Raw genomic sequence first — 17,602 nt, 5'->3', positions numbered from 1 at the left:
AGCAGCAGCAAATAAATTGATAATTTCAGAATATTGCATTATGGACCACTCTTCAGCAAGCTTCTTGAAACAAAAATTTTTAAATAAAAATCATCGAAGAATTTTAATTTGGTTGTAATGTGAGCCTAGATTCTCTGTGCTAGTTAATATTTTTAAAACCTGGAATTGTCTAACGGAGTTGAGTATAATTCTCCTGTGAAATTAAGAAACATTAAGCTGAATAGCCTTTTATTAGTGAGAGTTTAAATAAGTCCATTCTTATTCTAGCATGCATTTTATAAATTGATTAGATTTAGTGTTATTTACATTTTATTGTTTTATTTGAAGATAAAATTTACTTAAATTGTTTTTGTTTTCTTTATGTTTATTTTTACTGTTACTTTCTATTTATGACACATGATAACAGTTTTCCATTTATTGTACGGATATAATGTTCTTTTCAAAGTATAATTTAACGAAACTTTTAAATTCTTTGGGTAGGTGTCCCTGGTTATGCTACCTTGAAGATTCTGTGGGCATTTGAATTTGGAACCTTGGTTTAGAGTATATGAAAGGAAAAGAAAACAATATTTCAACACCAACAGACTATTATTATGGCTGCTGCTTTGGCCTGGAGTTTCCTTTCTATTTGGCATAATTCAATTCAGTCTTCAAGGACAATTGCAAATAGAATATTTTTTCTGAAGAAAACGCTCCCCAGGCTCTACAGAGGGAATTAATTGTCCTTCCAGCAACGCTTCATTCCCTCCACCTATCTGGTACTTACCCACAGTATGGATTAGTTGTGTGCGAAGATGACAGACTTCTAGACTAGGAGACTTTCAGGACAGGGACCGTCCTTCTTATGCATTTTGTGGTTAACAGAATATAATAGATGTTTAATAAATGTGTTGATTTTTGAAAAATGAAAATGCATATTTTTTCAGCATTTGTATTTTTACCTATGGCAAAAATACTTGCAGACACTATTAGACACATATAGAAATACATTAATCGTTGCATGCTAGAAAAGTATCAACTCATTTGAAGACAAGAAGCCAATGCCATTCACGCCTCTCTGTGGCCTCTTAGGCAATTTCAGTAACATTCTAACCAACTCCTCTAGGTTTTATATTCTTTTTTTCTTACCTCCACCACCTACTGTTCTTGATTATAGGCGTATATATTATCTCTCTTTCTTTTCTCTTCCTGAGTCCTGACAGTTGATGACAGAGAAAAGCACTTCTCTGCTGATATTCAGAGCCACCAATTGCTGAATCTTGATTCAGAGCATTGCATTGGTCTGAAAGAATTAGTATAGCTTTAATTTAGAAGTAATTGGACATTGGAGAGACTATTACCCAATATTTCCTTATGATACTTTCCTATACTTCTCTCTTTTTGTTTAGAAATGTGGCCTACTGATCTAAAATTCACTACAATGTGTAGTGCTCACTTCGGCGAAGTATATGATTTTTAGTGTAATATAAAAGATTATTTTCCTTTTAACTTTGTATGATTAGAACTGTGAAAAAGAAACAAGCCCAAAATGGAGTCACTTGTGCTAAGCCCCACCAAGACTTCATACCTAACCTAATTGCAGTTTTAGCCTCTCCCAGGAGTGACATTTTAAACCAATCAGTCTGAAATTTCTTGATCTGCACTAGTGAGGTAATTTGCATAATAAAACCCCTCTGCCCTCCCCCTAAGGAAGGTGACCTTGCCTCCTGAAACAACCCTTTCTTTCCTTATGCTAATAACTTTCTTATCCCTCCCAGCTCCTGCCATCGTGTAAAGCCCCTGGGAGCTCCTTTCTACTTCCTGATGGAATGCTGCCTGATTCATGAATCATTTAATAAAGCCAATTAGACCTTTGAGTTTACTCAGTTGAATTTTGTTTTTTAACATAACCAAACCGATCCAAGTAATTTGGTTTCTGCAAAAACATCACTGATGATAAATACTAAACTGTTCACAGAAGTAGCTCTAATGTTTGCAGAGTGTTAGAAAAGACACTGTTAGGTGGAAAGAAGTCTTATATTTTAAAAATTTTATTCTCAGTAATTTGAGTGAAAAGCAAGCTGTATGTCAACATTTAGACAGGCCAATAAAACTATCAATACACTATGGGAACACTTGACAAAGAGTAGAATACATTATGGATAATGAGCTGGGCTTCATTATGTTTGGCAATAATTACGTAGAAGCTGGGGCAAAGTCTGAAGACAAGCAATTGTCCTCTGGCTAGAAATTAGAGACAAATATATGCCAACTATTTGGGGGGAGGAATAAGGCTGAAAGACAGGCTACATTTTAAACTTTAATGTTTTCAAAAATATCCTTAAAATCCTGCTGAATTTTTGGCTTTTAGAACAATGCATGTTACTCCTTTTCATTGTTCTAAGGCCAAATTCTTTACAAATCCTTTGTATTACTTCAGTAATAATTTGACATCTTAAATGTTTTGTCAATAACAGTGTGTGCAGTTGCTATATTTTCCCATTTTAAACATTCTCATCAATTGTTTTATTTCCATAAATTTTTATTTATTTAATATGGTCTAAAAATAGATATTAGAAAGAACAAACATGATTTATTTTGATTTTCATCAGATTTTCAAAAAAATGGGGTATAGCTATCAGAATTTTGTGTTCAGCTCTCTTCAGTTTTTTTTTAAGGTGGGTATATTGTCTTCAGATCTTTTATATGTTGAGTTGAAGTTATCCTAATTTAAATTTTTTAAATTAATCTATAAATCACCTCAATTGCAATCAATCAAAGAAGCAAGAAAGCAAAGCTTAAACTAACTCCCTTTCCCCGCAATGCTTCTTATTCCGAAGTTTAGAAGATTGAGGTAGAATTAAGAAAAAAAATAGCAAATGTTTCCAAAATACAGAAAAAGACTAAAATTATTGGTAAGCAAGATTAGTAAAACTGTCATTGAAATTAACTAGCTATTGATTAGACGTGAACAGAGAAGAACAATGGAGAAGAAAATGTGGATTAAGTAGGTGAAATGTTACACTGTAAACCAACCAGCTTGAGAGGAGGCCAAGTCATATCTTGATGTTGACCTTGGGGGTGGGTTCCTTTACATTTCATTCAAAAGAGATTAAGAGTTTGTGAGTTATTGAATAAAGATGCATCTCCACTTCATCTGCAAATCTTAACGTGAGGAAATTGGACTCTACTATATCTAAATCCCTCCAGCCAAAACATACCATTAATGATAGATTTTTTTTCATGTATATTCATAGTATGTGAAGGATTTCAGGACACGCCAGTCCAAAATATGCCACTTTGGTATATTGATTATTTTGAGCTGAAAGCATTTGAAAAATAGCAGATGCAGACAGACACTTTCTCTGAACTCCCCTCATCTGCCTAAAAACAGGTTGTCCAGAAGGAACTCAATGGTCGACATCCCTTCTCCCCTCCCCTATTAAAATGGTAAACAAACTCCCAAATTTCCCTGTTTTTTTGGATATTCACATTTGTTTTCCTGTGACACCCCGTCCATGTAATATTAAAAGTTAATGAACTTGTATGCCTTTTCTCCCGTTAATATACCTATTTTTCAGTTTATTTCATGGACCTCGCTATCAAACCTAGGAGGGTAGAAGAAAAGGTCTTTCTTCCTCTACACGTGAAAGCTTTCGTATTTGCCCTAGAATTCAGAGATAATAAGTTTTTCACACTGAAATCTGCCAAAATATTTTTAAATGATGGTTTAGTCTAAATTTATTGAAAGTTATATTAGTTTTGTGATGGAAGAGGAACTAAAGAAGAGATTCAGCACTGGAGATAAGAGAAATATCCAGATAGCAGACCTGGCGGGTTTCTATTCTTAAGGAAGAAATCCAGTTATTAGAGAATATGGTCAGAGCTGCATCAGCAGGAAGGCAGATGCGATGAGGACCCACTGAGACCTGCTCCAGGACTCATGAAGCCCCGCATCGTCCTGGAATCTTAGGCTGAGCAGAAGTCAGGGAGAATCAAGTGGCCTGCACTTAGTTAAGACAGTCACAGGAGCACGAAGTCAAGATTTTCACATGTATTTCCATCATCAAAGTCAGGAGTAAGCTCGTGAAATTTGAAAATGCATTTTGGGAAAACCTCAGATTTTCCTTTGCCAAAAATACTCACTCACAAAGCTAATCTACTCCCGTGTATGTCTACACAGATGTCAAAGATGCCTTGAACCACATTAGCATAATTATACTTTTAAAAAGTTTCAAAGTATTAGTCACCCATAGAAACATGCTTGTGAAAATAGATGTTTCAGCAACAAATATAAATGGAACAAGCAAATCTTACCCGTCACTTTTAATTATTGAAGATTTATTAAGTTGGTAGATTGTTTTGTGCATATTAATGTAGAATAAATTGGAGCTGTCAATTACTTTAGAAGCCAAAAAGAATTATATTTAACTGTCCTTGTAACTTTAACTTATTTTCTAAATACAGAATGACCTGAACTCTTTAAGTGATGGAAAAAAATAAGCTGTGCCGTTTTTCTCCCTTGATAAATCGCAACACACAAAAAAATGTATATTACTAAGCTAATGGGAGATTTAAAATAGGATTTTTAAATGTAACATATCTTATTTCATGGGTTGTTTTAAATATTAATAATTATATAGAATACTTTAAAAGTTTCTCTTAGAGGTTATCTCACATTGGGAAATGTGCAAGGAGGGCAAATGTGAGATTAATCATACATAGTAATTCTAAAATAAAATTAACACGTTTGAACTGACCAATGATAACCCCAAGACACTTTCTAAATATCCTTATCCACTAATAGGAACCAGGTACTCTTAAATAAATGGCTGATCTGGGGGCTGGGCAGGGAAAGTACAAGATGAACCTAGATCAGCTTATGCTAGAGAATGAGGAAATTCTTGTGAGACCATGTGAAGAGGATTTAACTGGCCAAATTTATAAAATTTGAGAATCAAATTAAATAAAAGCATAAATGAATTAGAACTCATCAAATAAAATAAGAATCCATACTGATACAAATAGTAGACAAATAAGGAAAAGCTCTATCTTAGAGCTCTACTAATAAATATTGAAGGAATGGTGGAATTAGAAAATGATTATTTGGCAGCCATCATGGTAAGACTTGATTCAAGGCAAGAAGCATCAAAGGTGAAATTTTAATGAGGAGCAAGATATTTTATATATACATTCACAGAATGGCAAAGGCAAAAGTGATGGAATGCTAATAGTTGAGGAATTGGGGCAATGAGTGTATAGATTTCTATACACTTTCTTTCCAACTTTTCTGCCTACATGACACTATCAAAATCTAAGTTATCCCAAATCTAATTAATTCAGACCTTTTAATCCAGCCCCCAATATAGGTTTTCACATATTAACTATGTTTTATTCTTAAAATTATTTTATTCAGGATTTCTGTAGATTTCCAATAGCTATATTTGAAATTCAAGGGAAGAAAGTTTTGTGGGGGTTTTTTGAGGAAGATTAGCCCTGAGCTCACATCTGCCACCAATCCTCCTCTTTTTGCTGAGGAAGATTGGCACTGAGCTAACATCTGTGCCCATCTTCTTCTATTTTATATGTGAGACACCTGCCACAGCATGGCTTGATAAGTGGTGTATAGGTCTGAGCCCGGGATCCCAACTGGCAAATCCTGGGCCACCGAAGTGGAGAATGCAAACTTAACCATTGTGCCACTGGGCCGGCCCCAGAGAGTATTTTTTGAATAGTTTCACATGTCTGGTAAAGATGAAAACTAATAATAAAGACCAGAGTTTAATTTTTTAAACATTCAACAAATGTTTACTGTAAGTTTTCTATTTACAGAGCCACACGGTATTCTGGGCCCTGGGTTCAAAATGAGGTTTGCCAGCAAGAAATGACCAAGTGGCTATGCATGCAGTGAAGAAAGAAGGCCCCTGCACACTTGCATTGATGGAGGGAGAACAAGCCCTTTCTTTGATGTACACCAGCATGCCTCTTCTATCAGTTTCACCCACCAATCCTTTGTGGAACGCCTTTAGTGGACAAAGCCTGTTCTCTGGCTCTGTGTAAAAGACAATACAAATATTACATAAATTCTATTTTCCAGAAATTCAAATTTAGAGAAAGGAGATGAGAAAGGGCAAACGATGTATACATAATTAAAGCTAATATAATGGGGACAAAAAAAATGGGGCTATGGAAAGAAGCATAAGGAAGAAAAGATTCTCTTTAGGAGATCTGTTATGGTTTCTAGAAGAAGGGGATGTGATCTGCCCATTTAAGGATCAATTTTCTATTTGCAGCTATGAAGATGGGGTGGTTTGGTCTAGACAGAAGGAAAAACTCTTTTTCAAAAAATGTCTAGAAAATGGAGATTATATTTTGACAAAAGAGAGTAAAATCATAGGGTCAAGTTATAAACGTAGCCCAGTCAAGCATTCTCCCCTGCGTTGCCGTCCTTTGGAAGATGAGAACGTGTGAACTCATGGAGACTCTGTGAGATAATAGAAAACATATATATATATATATTGGTCCCAGCCCGCAGACCTGGCACAGAGCTCCTAAAACCCTTGTAATTTCTTAAATCATAAGTATACTAGGAGCATTTCTCGTTCTAATATTTGGTCTTTGACCCTGTTCCTGACACAGGTTCCTAAAACTTTTGTAAATTCCTGAGTGATAGGAATATTAGGAGCATTTTTTTGTTCTAATGAGGAGATTCTGGTTGGGCTCCCAGATCGGGGCTGGTCACCAGAAAGATCAAACCATGATTAGAAGTTTGGAATTTTCAGCTCCATGCCCCATCCTCCAGAAGGGGAAGAGGGGCTAGAAATGGAGTTAATAATTGATCATGCCTACATGGGGAAGCCCCCATAAAATCCCAGTAGGAGGGGGTTCAAGGGGCTTCCAGGTTGGTGAACACATCCACGCTACGAGGATGACACATCCCACTCCACAGGGACAGAAGCTCCTGTGCTCAGGACACTCCTAGCCCTAGCCCTATGTATCTCTCCATCTGGCTGTTCATCTGTATCCTTTATCGCATCTTTAATAAACTGGTAAGCAGAAGTAAGTGTTTCCCTGAGTTCTGAAAGCTGCTCTGGCAAATCAATCAAACCTGAAGAGGGAGTATTTCAAACTTCCAATCTACAGCCGATTGGTCAGAGGCACAGGCAACAACCTGGGCTTACTATGGGCATCTGAAGTCAGGGGGTGGGCCAGCAGTCTTGTAGGAGTGAGCCCTTATCCTGTGGAATGTGATGCTATCTCCAGGTTGATAGTGTCAGAATTAAGCTGAATTGTAGCACACTCAGCTGGTGTTGCAGAGACTTGCTTGTTGTTGTGGGGAAAAACAACACATTTGGTGACCAGAAGTGAAGCGTTTTGTGTGACTAGTAAAGCAGACTCACAGGAAAGAAAGGCGTAGTAGGGAGAACTGGGTTTTTCCCTGCACAGGAAGGAAAAATCTGAGGTTTTTCCATTTAAAGTCTCCAGTCTCTGGAAGGGTACAATTCAAGTCATCTCTAAAAATAATATGAAATAATTTGTTTTGTTTTTTACCACAGCTCCAGGTTAAGAGTCATCAGATACAATCATGAGATCATAAAGATTGAGTCCTGATGATCATTCTCATAACAAAAAGCGAATTTTGTTAGACATAAACGTGGAAATTATATCTGGCATTAAGAACAACTCGGCATCAGAGTTAAAGAAATGACATTTTGATTTATTTTATGTGAACAACACATCCACTTCTAATCTGTATTAATGTAACACTAACTGCAAGGATAATATTTTGTAAGATTACTTTTTGACTCGTGTAGAGGAGGAGAATTTGCCACCCTAAAATGTGTCTCTTTGTCTTGATTGTTTTTAAGAACAAAAGACTCAGGAAGAAACTTTGACCTTCCCCTTAACTGCCTAAAAGAATTTAAGATAGAAGGCCTGTTTCAGGAAGAAGCTATCCCCACAGATAACTCTAGTGGAATATGAACTAAGTGTGGTAGGCAGGGAGGAACCTAGCAAGGCCCATTTGGTCAAAGTCCTTTCCATGTCCCGTTGTCTTTACAAGGCATGGCAAACATTTGTTTACCGACATTTGCTTTTCCATCTCCATATGAATTGCCTTCCTCCCCTTTGAAGGCCCAAACAACTACAGCCAACATCCTCCATGACTATAGCTGAATTGTCTTTAGCTGAAGGGTAGAGGAAAATTCCTTCCTCCCCTACACTTGCTGATTAAAGGGTAAAATTAATTCTGATTTTGGTAGTTGCCATTCATAATAATCTATTGTAAGGAACTTTTATTGTATGAAACTTTAAAATAACTAACATAAACAATGTGATATAAATGTGTGAGCATATCAGTTTTAATTTAGACTCAGAGTAGTTAGTTAGCATTTGAAAAATTGTAATCAGAACCCCACACTATAGAGACAGCTACTGCAAAAAGTTTCAGCCCTCTTTTTCTCTAGTACTAAAGGTTTTGTTATTTAACTTGTGGACTATAAGAGTTATTTGCCCATTGGTGAAATAAGCGGTGTTCAAAGGTGAGTCAACTAAAAACAGTATACAGGTACTCAACACTTGGAAGAAGGGAGAAGTAGTTAGCAAGGCTAATAGCCAGTATCTTCAAGAGTCATTCTGTAGGTCTGAGGACTCTTCTGTCTTTTGTATACCCATTTTTGAACGATTAAGACACCTGATCTGACGAAGTTTAGATGACCGAAGCTGCCAGCATATTGCTGCAACTGTCTTAAATGAAACTTTCATTTATAGTGCTTGACAGTATGGCTAGAATGACAGTAAGCTGGGGCTTCATCAAGCTTACAGACTCTTTGCTCTTTTTTTTTTTTTTTTGCCTTTTTGGTAATAAATATTTATACATATGACAGAATGTGACCTGAGAAAACAGAAGTTGTCATACCCCACACGTAAGAAAGATTATGGACAACTGTAGTCCTCAATGACCATTAAGTTCTAGAGGTTACCAATGTAACATTACCAATGTAATGTCATAATGTTTTTTATTGAGGTATCATTGGTTGATAACATTATATAAAATTCAGGTGTACAGCATTATATTTCAATTTCTCTGTAGATTACATCATGTCCACCATCCAAAGTCTACCATCCATCACCATACACATGTTCCCAGTCACCCCTTTCAGCCTCCTCCCTTCCCCCTTCACCTCTGGTAACCACCAATCTAATCTCTGTATCTATGTGTTTGTTTGTTGTGGTGGTGGTTTTTTTCTTTAATTTATGAGTGAAATCATATGGTATTTGACTTTCTCTGTCTGACTTATTTTACTTAGTGTAATACCCTCAAGGTTTATCCATGTTGTCAAAAATGGCAACATTAAATCTTTTTTTATAGCTGAGTGGTATTCCATTGTGTATGTATATCACATCTTCTTTATCCCATTTGTCCCTTGATGGGCACTTAGGTTGTTTCCAAGTCTTGGCTATTGTAAAGAATACTACAGTGAACATGGGGTGCATGTATCTTTACACATTTGTGTTTTCATGTTCTTTGGGTAAGTATCCAGCGGGGGAATAAATGGATCATATGCTACTCTTCTTCTTAATTTTTTGAGGCAGTCTCCATACTGTTTCCCAAAGTGGCCACACCAGTTTACATCCCAACAAGCAGTGTGTGAGAGTTCCCTTCTCTCTACATCCTCTCCAACACTTATTTCTGTCTTGTTAATTATAGCCATTCTGATGGGAGTGAGGTGATATCTCATTGTAGTTTTGATTTGCATTTCCCTAATAGCGATGTTGAACATCTTTCCATGTGCTTTTTGGAATCTGTATATCTTCTGGGGAAAAATGTCTGTTGATCTTTTGCCCATTTTTCTATTGGGTTGTTAGTTTTTTTGTTGTTGAGATGTATGAGTTTTTTATAGTTTTTGGATATTTACTCCTTATCAGATATGTGGTTTGGAAATATCTTCTCCCAATTGTTAGGTTGTCTTTTTGTTTTGTCAATGGTTTCCTTTGCTGGGCAGAAACTTTTTAGCTTGATGTAGTTCCATTTGCTTATTTTTCCTTTTGTTTCCCTTGCTTAGTGAGACATGGCATTTGAAAATATGCTGTTAAGACTGATGTTGAAGAGTGTACTGCCTATGTTTTCTTCTAGGTTTCCCTCTTTTTTGGGGGGGGGGGGCGGAGATTAGCCCTGAGCTAACTGCTGCCAATCCTCCTCTTTTTGCTGAGGAAGACTGGCCCTGAGCTAACATCAGGCCCGTCCTCCTCCACTTTATATCTGGGACGCCTACCACAGCATGGCTTGCCAAGTGGTGCCATGTCCGCACCCGGGATCTGAACCGGTGAACCCTGGGCCGCCGAAGCGGAACATGTGCACCAAACCCCTGTGCCACCCGGCCAGCCCCGTATGTTTTCCTCTAGAAGGTTTATGGTTTCAAGTCTTACATGCAAGTCTTTAATCCATTTTGAGTTAATTTTTGTGCATGGTGTAAGATAATGGTCTACTTTCATTCTTTTGCTTGTGGCTGTCCAGTTTTCCCAACACCATTTATTGAAGAGACTCTCCTTTCTCCAATCTATGTTCCTGGTTCCCTTGACAAAAATTAGCTGTCCATATGTGTGGATTCATTTCTGGGCTCTCAGTTCTGTTCCATTGACCTGTGTGTCTGTTTTTGTGCCAGTAGTATACTATTTTGATTACTATAGATTTGTAGTATATTTTGAAATCAGGGAGTGTGATACCTCCAACTTTGTTTTTTTGTCTCAGGATTCCTTTGGCTATTCAGAGTCTTTTGTTGTTCCACAAAAGTTTTAGAATTCCTTGTTCTATTTCTATGAAAAATGTTGTTGGAACTTTGATAGGGATTGCATTGAATCTGTAGATTGCTTTAGGAAGTATGGACATTTCAACTATGATAATTCTTCCAATCCAAGAGCACAGAATATCTTTCCATTTCTCCTTGTCTTCTTCAACCTCTTTCAACAATGTTTTATAGTTTTCAGTGTACAGGTCTTTCATCACTTTGGTTAAGTGTATCCCTAGTATTTTATTCTTTTTGTTGCAGTTGTAAATGGGGTTGCATTCTTAATTTCTCTTTCTGCTACTTCTATGTTAGTGTATAGAAACTCAACTGATTTTTATATGTTGATTTTGTATCCTGCAACTTTACTGTATTCATTTATTATTTCCAAAAGGTTTTTGGTGGATTCTTTAGGGTTTTCTATGTATAAAATCATGTCATCTGCAAATAGTGAAAATTTCACTTCTTCCTTTCCAATTTGGATCCCTTTTATTTCTTTTTCTTGCCTGATGGCTCTGGCTAGGACTTCCAATACTATATTAAATAAGAGTGGTGGAAGTGGGCATCCTTGTCTGGTTCTTGTTCTTAAAGGGACACCTTTCAGTTTTCCTCCATTGAGTATGATATTAGCTGTGGGTTTGTTATATATGGCGTTTATGATGTTGAGGTACTTTTGTTCTATACCCATTTCATTCAGAGTTTTTATCATACATGGATGCTGTATCTCGTCAAATGCTTTCTCTACCTCTACTGAGATGATCATGTGATTTTTCATTCTTCATTTTGTTAATGTGGTGTATCACGTTGACTGATTTGTAGATGTTGAACCATCCCTGCATCCCTGGAATAAATCCCACTTGATCATGGTGCATGATCTTTTTAGTGTATTGTTGTATTCAATTTGCCAGTATTTTGTTGAGGATTTTTGTATCAATGTTCATCAGTGATATTGGCCTGTAATTTTATGTTTTTTGTGTTGTTCTTGTCTGGTTTTGCTATCAGGGTAATGTCAGCCTTTTAGAATAAGTTAGGAAGCTTCTCCTCCTCTTCAATTTTTTGAAAGAGTTTGAGAAGGATCAGTATTAAGTCTTCTTTGAATGGTTGATAGAATTCACCAAGGAAGCCATCTGGTCCTGGATTTTTATTTTGGGGGAAGTTTTTGATTGCTGTTTTTATCTCCTTACTGGTGACGGATCTATTCAAATTCTCTATTTCTTCTTGATCCAGTTTTGGAGGGTTGTATGATTCTAAGAATTTATCAATTTCTTCTAGATTATGCAATATGTTGGTATATAGCTTTTTGTAGCATTGTCTTATAATCTTTTGTATTTATGAAGTGGCCATTGTAATTTCTCCTCTTATTTCTGATTTTATTTATTTAAGCCTTCTCTCTTTATTTCCTGGTGAGTCTAGCCAAAGGTTTGTCAATTTTGTTTATCTTTTTAAACAACCAGCTCTTAGTTGCAATGATTTTTTTCTTTTGTTTTTTTAATCTCTATTTCATTTATTTCCACTTTGATTTTTATTATTTCCTTCCTTCTACTGATTTTGGGCTTTGTTCTTTTTCCAGTTCCTTTAGGTGTACTGTTAGATTATTTATTTGAGATTTTTCTTGTTTGTTGAGGTAGGCGTGTATTGCCATAAACTTCCCTCTTAGAACCACCTTTCCTGTGTCCCATAAATTTTGGCATGTTGTATATTCATTTTCATTTGTCTCCAGGTATTTTTTTATTTCTCCTTTGAGTTCTTCATTGACCAATCATGGTTCAGTAGAATTGTGTTTAATCTCCACATATTTGTGGCTTTTCCAGTATTCTTCTTGTAGTTGATTTCTAGTTTCATACTGTTGTGGTCAGAAAAGATGCTTGGCAATGTCAATCTTCTTAAATTTATTGAGACTTGTTTTGTGGCCTAATATATGATTGATCCTGGACAATGTTCTTTGTTCATTCAAAAAGAATGTGTATTCTGTGGTTTTTGGTTGGAATGTTCTATATATATCCACCAAGTCCACCTAGTCTAATGTCATTTAGGGCCAATGTTTCCTTATTGATCTTCTGTTAGGATGAATTATCCATTGATGTAAGTGGAGTATTAAATAAAGTCCCCTACTATTCTCCTGTTACTGCCTATTTCTCCTTTTCTATCTGTTAATAATTGCTTTACATATTTAGGTGTCCCTATGTTGGGTGCATAGATATTAACAAGTGTTATATCCTCTTGTTGGATTGTTCCCATTATCATTAGTAATGCCCTTCTTTGTTTCTTACCATAGTTTTTGTTTTAAAGGCTTTTTGTCTGGTATAAATGTTGCTATGCCAGGTTTCCTTTCATTGCTATTTGCATGGACTATCTTTTTCCATCCCTTCACTTTCAGTTTGTGAGTGTCTGTAGGTCTGAAGTGTGTCTCTTGTATGCAGCATATATATGGGTCTTATTTTTTTATCCAATCAGCCACCTTATGTCTTTTGATTGGTGCATTTAGTCCATTGACATGTAAAGTAGCTATTGATAAGTGTGTATTTATTGCCATTTTGTTACCTTTTTTTCCTGAGTATTTTAGTAGTTCTTCTCTGTTCCTTTCTTCTTCTCTTCTTCTGTTCTCTTGTGGTTTTATGGTTTTCTTTATATTATGTTTGGGGTCTTTTCTCTTAATTTTTTGTGTATTTATTAAAGTTTCTGGTTTTTACCTCTGGTGATTACCATGAGGTTCATATATAACAACCTATGTAAATAGCAATCCACATTAAGTTCATGGTCTCTTATGTTTGACCTCTTGCTAAAAGCTCTACTCTTTACTCCCCTCTTCCCAATTTATGTTTTTGATATCATATTTAACCTCTTCTTTGTGTGTGTATCCATTATCCTCTTATCATGGGAATATATACTTCTGTCTTTTGATCTTCATGTGAGCTTCTTAAGTGGTTGATTTGCTACCTTTACTGTTTATTTCCCTTTACCAGGAATTTTGTCACTTTTTGGATAACTTTCTTATTCCTATTTGTGGTCTTTTCTTTTCCACTTAAATAAGTCCCTGTAGCATTTCTTGTGGGGCTAGTTTACTGGTGATAAACTCCTTTAGTTTTTGGTTGTCTGGAGAATTCTTTCTCTCTCCTTCCATTCTGAATGATAACCTTGCCAGACAGAGTATTCGCGGTAGTTTTTTTCCTTTCAGCACTTTAAATATATCATGTTACTTTCTTCCAACCTGTAAGGTTTCTGATGAGAAGTCAGCTGATAGCCTTATGGGGTTTCCTTTGTACGTAACTTGTTGCTTTTCTCTTGCAGCTTTTAGGATTCTCTCTTTATCTTTAACTCTTGATATCTTAGTTATAATGTGTCTTGGTATAGGCTTATTTGGGTTCATCTTGTTTTGGTGCTCTCTGTGCTTCCTGGAGCTGGATATCTGTTCCCTTTCTTAGGTTAGGAAAGTTTTCAGCTATTATTTCTACAAATAGAGTCTCCGTCCTCTGTTCTGCCTCTTCTCCTTCCAGAACATCTATAATATGGATGTTAGTACCTGGATGTTGTCCCAGAGGTCCCTTAAACTGTCCTTGTTCTTTTTAATTCTTTTTTCTGTTCAGCTTGGGTGATTCCCTCTACTCTTTTGTTCAATTTACTGATTCACTCTTCCATTTTATCTATGCTGTTATCCATTCCCTCTAGTGAATTTTTCATTTCCATTATTGTATTCTTCAGTTCTGATTGGATCTTCTTTATATTTCCCAATTCTTTGTTGAAGTTCTCACTGTGTTCATCTATTCTCCTCCCAAGACCAGTGAACATCTTTATAACTATTATTTTGTACTCTTTATCAGGTAGACTGTTTATCTCTGTTTCATTTAGTTCTTTTTTTGAGGATTTGTCCTGTTCTCTTATTTGGAACATAATCCTTTGTCTCCTCATTTGACCTATTTCTCTTTGCTTATGTCAATGTACTAAGTAGATCAGCTATGTCTCTTGATATTGGAGATGTTGCCTTGTGTAAGAGATGCCTTATGAGGCCCCACAATGTGCTTGCCTCTCATCGCCAGTTCCAAGTGTTCCAGGAGTGTTCCTTCTGTGGGCTACATGTGTCCTTCTGTTGTGGTAGGATTGCTCTTATTGCATGTGCATGGGAAGGCTAGGCTGTCCCCCTGGCCAGCTAGTTGTAAGGCTCAGCTGCATGCAGCTGCTATGGTCCCTTTAGCCACTTTATTGGGATCCCTAGCACAGTTAGCTGCAAGGTCTAATAGCACATACCTGCTGCTGTTTTGCTTTTAAGTGAGTAGGACCTCAGTGTGACTGGTTGCTAGGTTCAGGGGCTCACAATTGATGTAGGCCTCTGGCCTGAATGTTAGCTGTCTCAGGACTGCAGCTGGTTGGGGCTGGCCTTAGGCATGGCAGCACACAATTACTTCAGACATTGGAAGGTGGGTCAAGTCTCCTGTGTGGCGTAAGATTGCTCCTAGCCATGAAGCACAGGCTAGAAGGTGGCTTTTTCCTCTCCTGAGAGGTATTGCTGCCTCTTCCACCTCAGGCAGAGCTATCCCTTGTGGAGGTCTTTTTTATCCAGTTTCTAGTTCTCTCACAGGGGTAATTTTTCCAAGGGTAGTTGTAAATTTATTGTGTCCATGGGAAGAGGTGAGTTCAGAGTCCTCCTACACCACCATCTACCCAGTAATCCTCGTCATAATTTTGAATGACCAAATTGGTTTAAAGCAGTTTGTAATAAAATGTTTCCTACTAAAATCATCTTTTCAAAAGCCGTGTAAACAATATAGTACTTGGAGATAAGTAATAATGTTTCAACAAAGCCTAGAGGGGCTTGACATTGAAAGCTTATTGATGGCAGGCAAAGTGCTGGAGGCCTGGGGACACCAACTAGTGGCTGTAATGGCAAGATATTAAGGAGCTTCTGGTCCCTGGGAGAAATAAATGCTTAAGTATTTAAGTATAATACAATTTTGGGAGTATGAAGACAGACATATGAACAGAGAATTGGGGGTGGGATCATCCATAAGATGAAGGAAAATTCCTGGACAAAGTAATCCTTGAGTTGCATCCTCAAGGAAAAATAAGATTTAGCAGAGGAAAAAAAGAAAAGCAGTAGAGAAAGGGTTTATCATGGCAAAGACTCATAAAAGAAAACTGGCATGTTGAATAATGGGAACCACAAAGAGTGAAGTGTCCCTGGATTGTAAAATACCAGGTAGGTAGTTAGGAAAAGGAGGCAAGAGAGGTAGCTAGGAGCCATAAACATCTGGTCATGGAGCTGTAAGTCATTTTTAAGAAGCTTGGAATTTAGTCAAAGGTTACCAACTTTTTCAAATGTCAGCATCCTTTTTTTAATATTGGTGCATTTAGGGCTTCCGCATGATAGTAACTGTACTTTTCCTATTCATATTTATTAATAAATACACAATGTCAAAGTTACTACAAATTCACTAAAATTTAGGAAATTATTATTCATCTTTCTAATCATAATCTGCATCTACATACTTTTGAAAAATAGTCATATATATATATATATATATATATATATATATATATATATACACAAGACCTGTTATTTGGTCAACTTATCAAAGCTTGCAGCCAACATAAATACGCAAACATTAACCAAAATTTTAAAATATCACCAAGGGTCTATAGGCTACAAACTGGGTACCACACTGTAGCTGATGAAAAGTCAATGAAGACTTTCAAACCCAAGACAGAGATGGTCAGAACTGCATGGTAGAGCAAGACCCTGGACGAGGAGAGCAGAAGGAGGGTGGAGCAGTTCTTTCATATGAAAGCAGTGAAAAAGGAAAATGCTCAAGAGTTGACTGATTGGATGAGCATGGAGAAGGACAGGGAGGAATCGAGGCTAAATACAGGAATGACTTAGTGAATGACGGTGACATTAACAAACAGGTGGAGATTTAGAATGGAAGGTGGTAAATTCGTGTTGGACATGCAGATTTGAGCTAGCATGAAGTAAGATGTCCAGCAGGCAGTTAGATAAACTCTTTTAAAGTTAGAGGAGTCCACAGAACATAGTTAGTGACAGGCTGAAGTTTATGAGATCACCCAGGAAGAGTTATACAGAGAGAGTAAAAAAGAAGTATAATAGCATGAATTATGGGAAACAAAAGAATTAAAGGGTAAGAATGAAAAAGGAGTGTATGAATGAAATAGAGAAGGAGTAAAGGCATCAAGGAAAACCAGGAAAGTTTAGGAGCATGGAATGCATGGGGAGGAAAGAGTCTGAAGTAGAGAGGAATGGCGATAGGTGTCCAATGCAGTTCATGCAGAATCATGTATCACTGTGGGCTGCTGCTACGAAGTTAGAAAATGAGACTGATAGAGGCAGAAGCAGCTTTAGAGATCAGCTAGCCTAGTCTAAACCTCTCATTTTGCAGCTAGGAAACTGAAATTCAGAGGGATTTAGTGTCCGATATAATGAACTATTAACGGCAAAGCTGGAGTTCGAGCCAAATCTACCACTAGCAAGACCAGGACTCACAAAACCGTTATTGAAATCTGATCATTAAAACTACCCAAGGCCAGTGTCCAGGTTTTCTTAAGATAATAAATAAAGAGTGCACAGTGTTTACAAAAGCGCTTTAGTTTCCAGGGATATTTTGGCCTGGGCAGCTTACCATCTTCAACTCATTTGCAAATCTGTAAAACCTGCATCAGCCGGCCCTGTGACCCAGCGGTGGAGTTTGCACACTCCACTTCAGTGGCTCGGGGTTCACCAGTTCAGATCCTGGGCACGGACCTGGCACCGCTCATCAGGCTGTGCTGTGGCAGCATCCCACATGGAAGAGCTAGAATGACCTACAACTAGGATATACAACTATGAACTGGAG

General features: G+C 37.0%; 1 protein-coding gene and 1 long non-coding RNA gene across 2 annotated transcripts in view; one reads left to right on the top strand and one right to left on the bottom strand.

The window, feature by feature from the left end:
• TMEM144 (transmembrane protein 144) overlaps positions 1-1,860 on the top strand; it is an 85,852-nt gene extending 83,992 nt beyond the window's left edge. Inside the window, exon 13 of the transcript XR_011436711.1 lies at positions 1,758-1,860. The gene's annotated coding sequence lies outside the window, so the exon portion shown is untranslated. The remainder of the gene's footprint in view (positions 1-1,757) is intronic.
• The window catches only part of LOC138923286 (uncharacterized), a 116,859-nt gene continuing 100,415 nt past the window's right edge, over positions 1,159-17,602 (bottom strand). Inside the window, exon 7 of the long non-coding RNA XR_011436717.1 lies at positions 1,159-1,282. This is a non-coding gene — a long non-coding RNA (uncharacterized lncRNA). The remainder of the gene's footprint in view (positions 1,283-17,602) is intronic.

This window comes from Equus caballus, chromosome 2, assembly GCF_041296265.1.
Source record: "Equus caballus isolate H_3958 breed thoroughbred chromosome 2, TB-T2T, whole genome shotgun sequence".
NCBI lineage: Eukaryota > Metazoa > Chordata > Mammalia > Perissodactyla > Equidae > Equus > Equus caballus.
The sequence above is the reverse complement of the archived record's forward strand: the minus strand, read 5'-3'. Positions and strand labels throughout refer to the sequence as shown.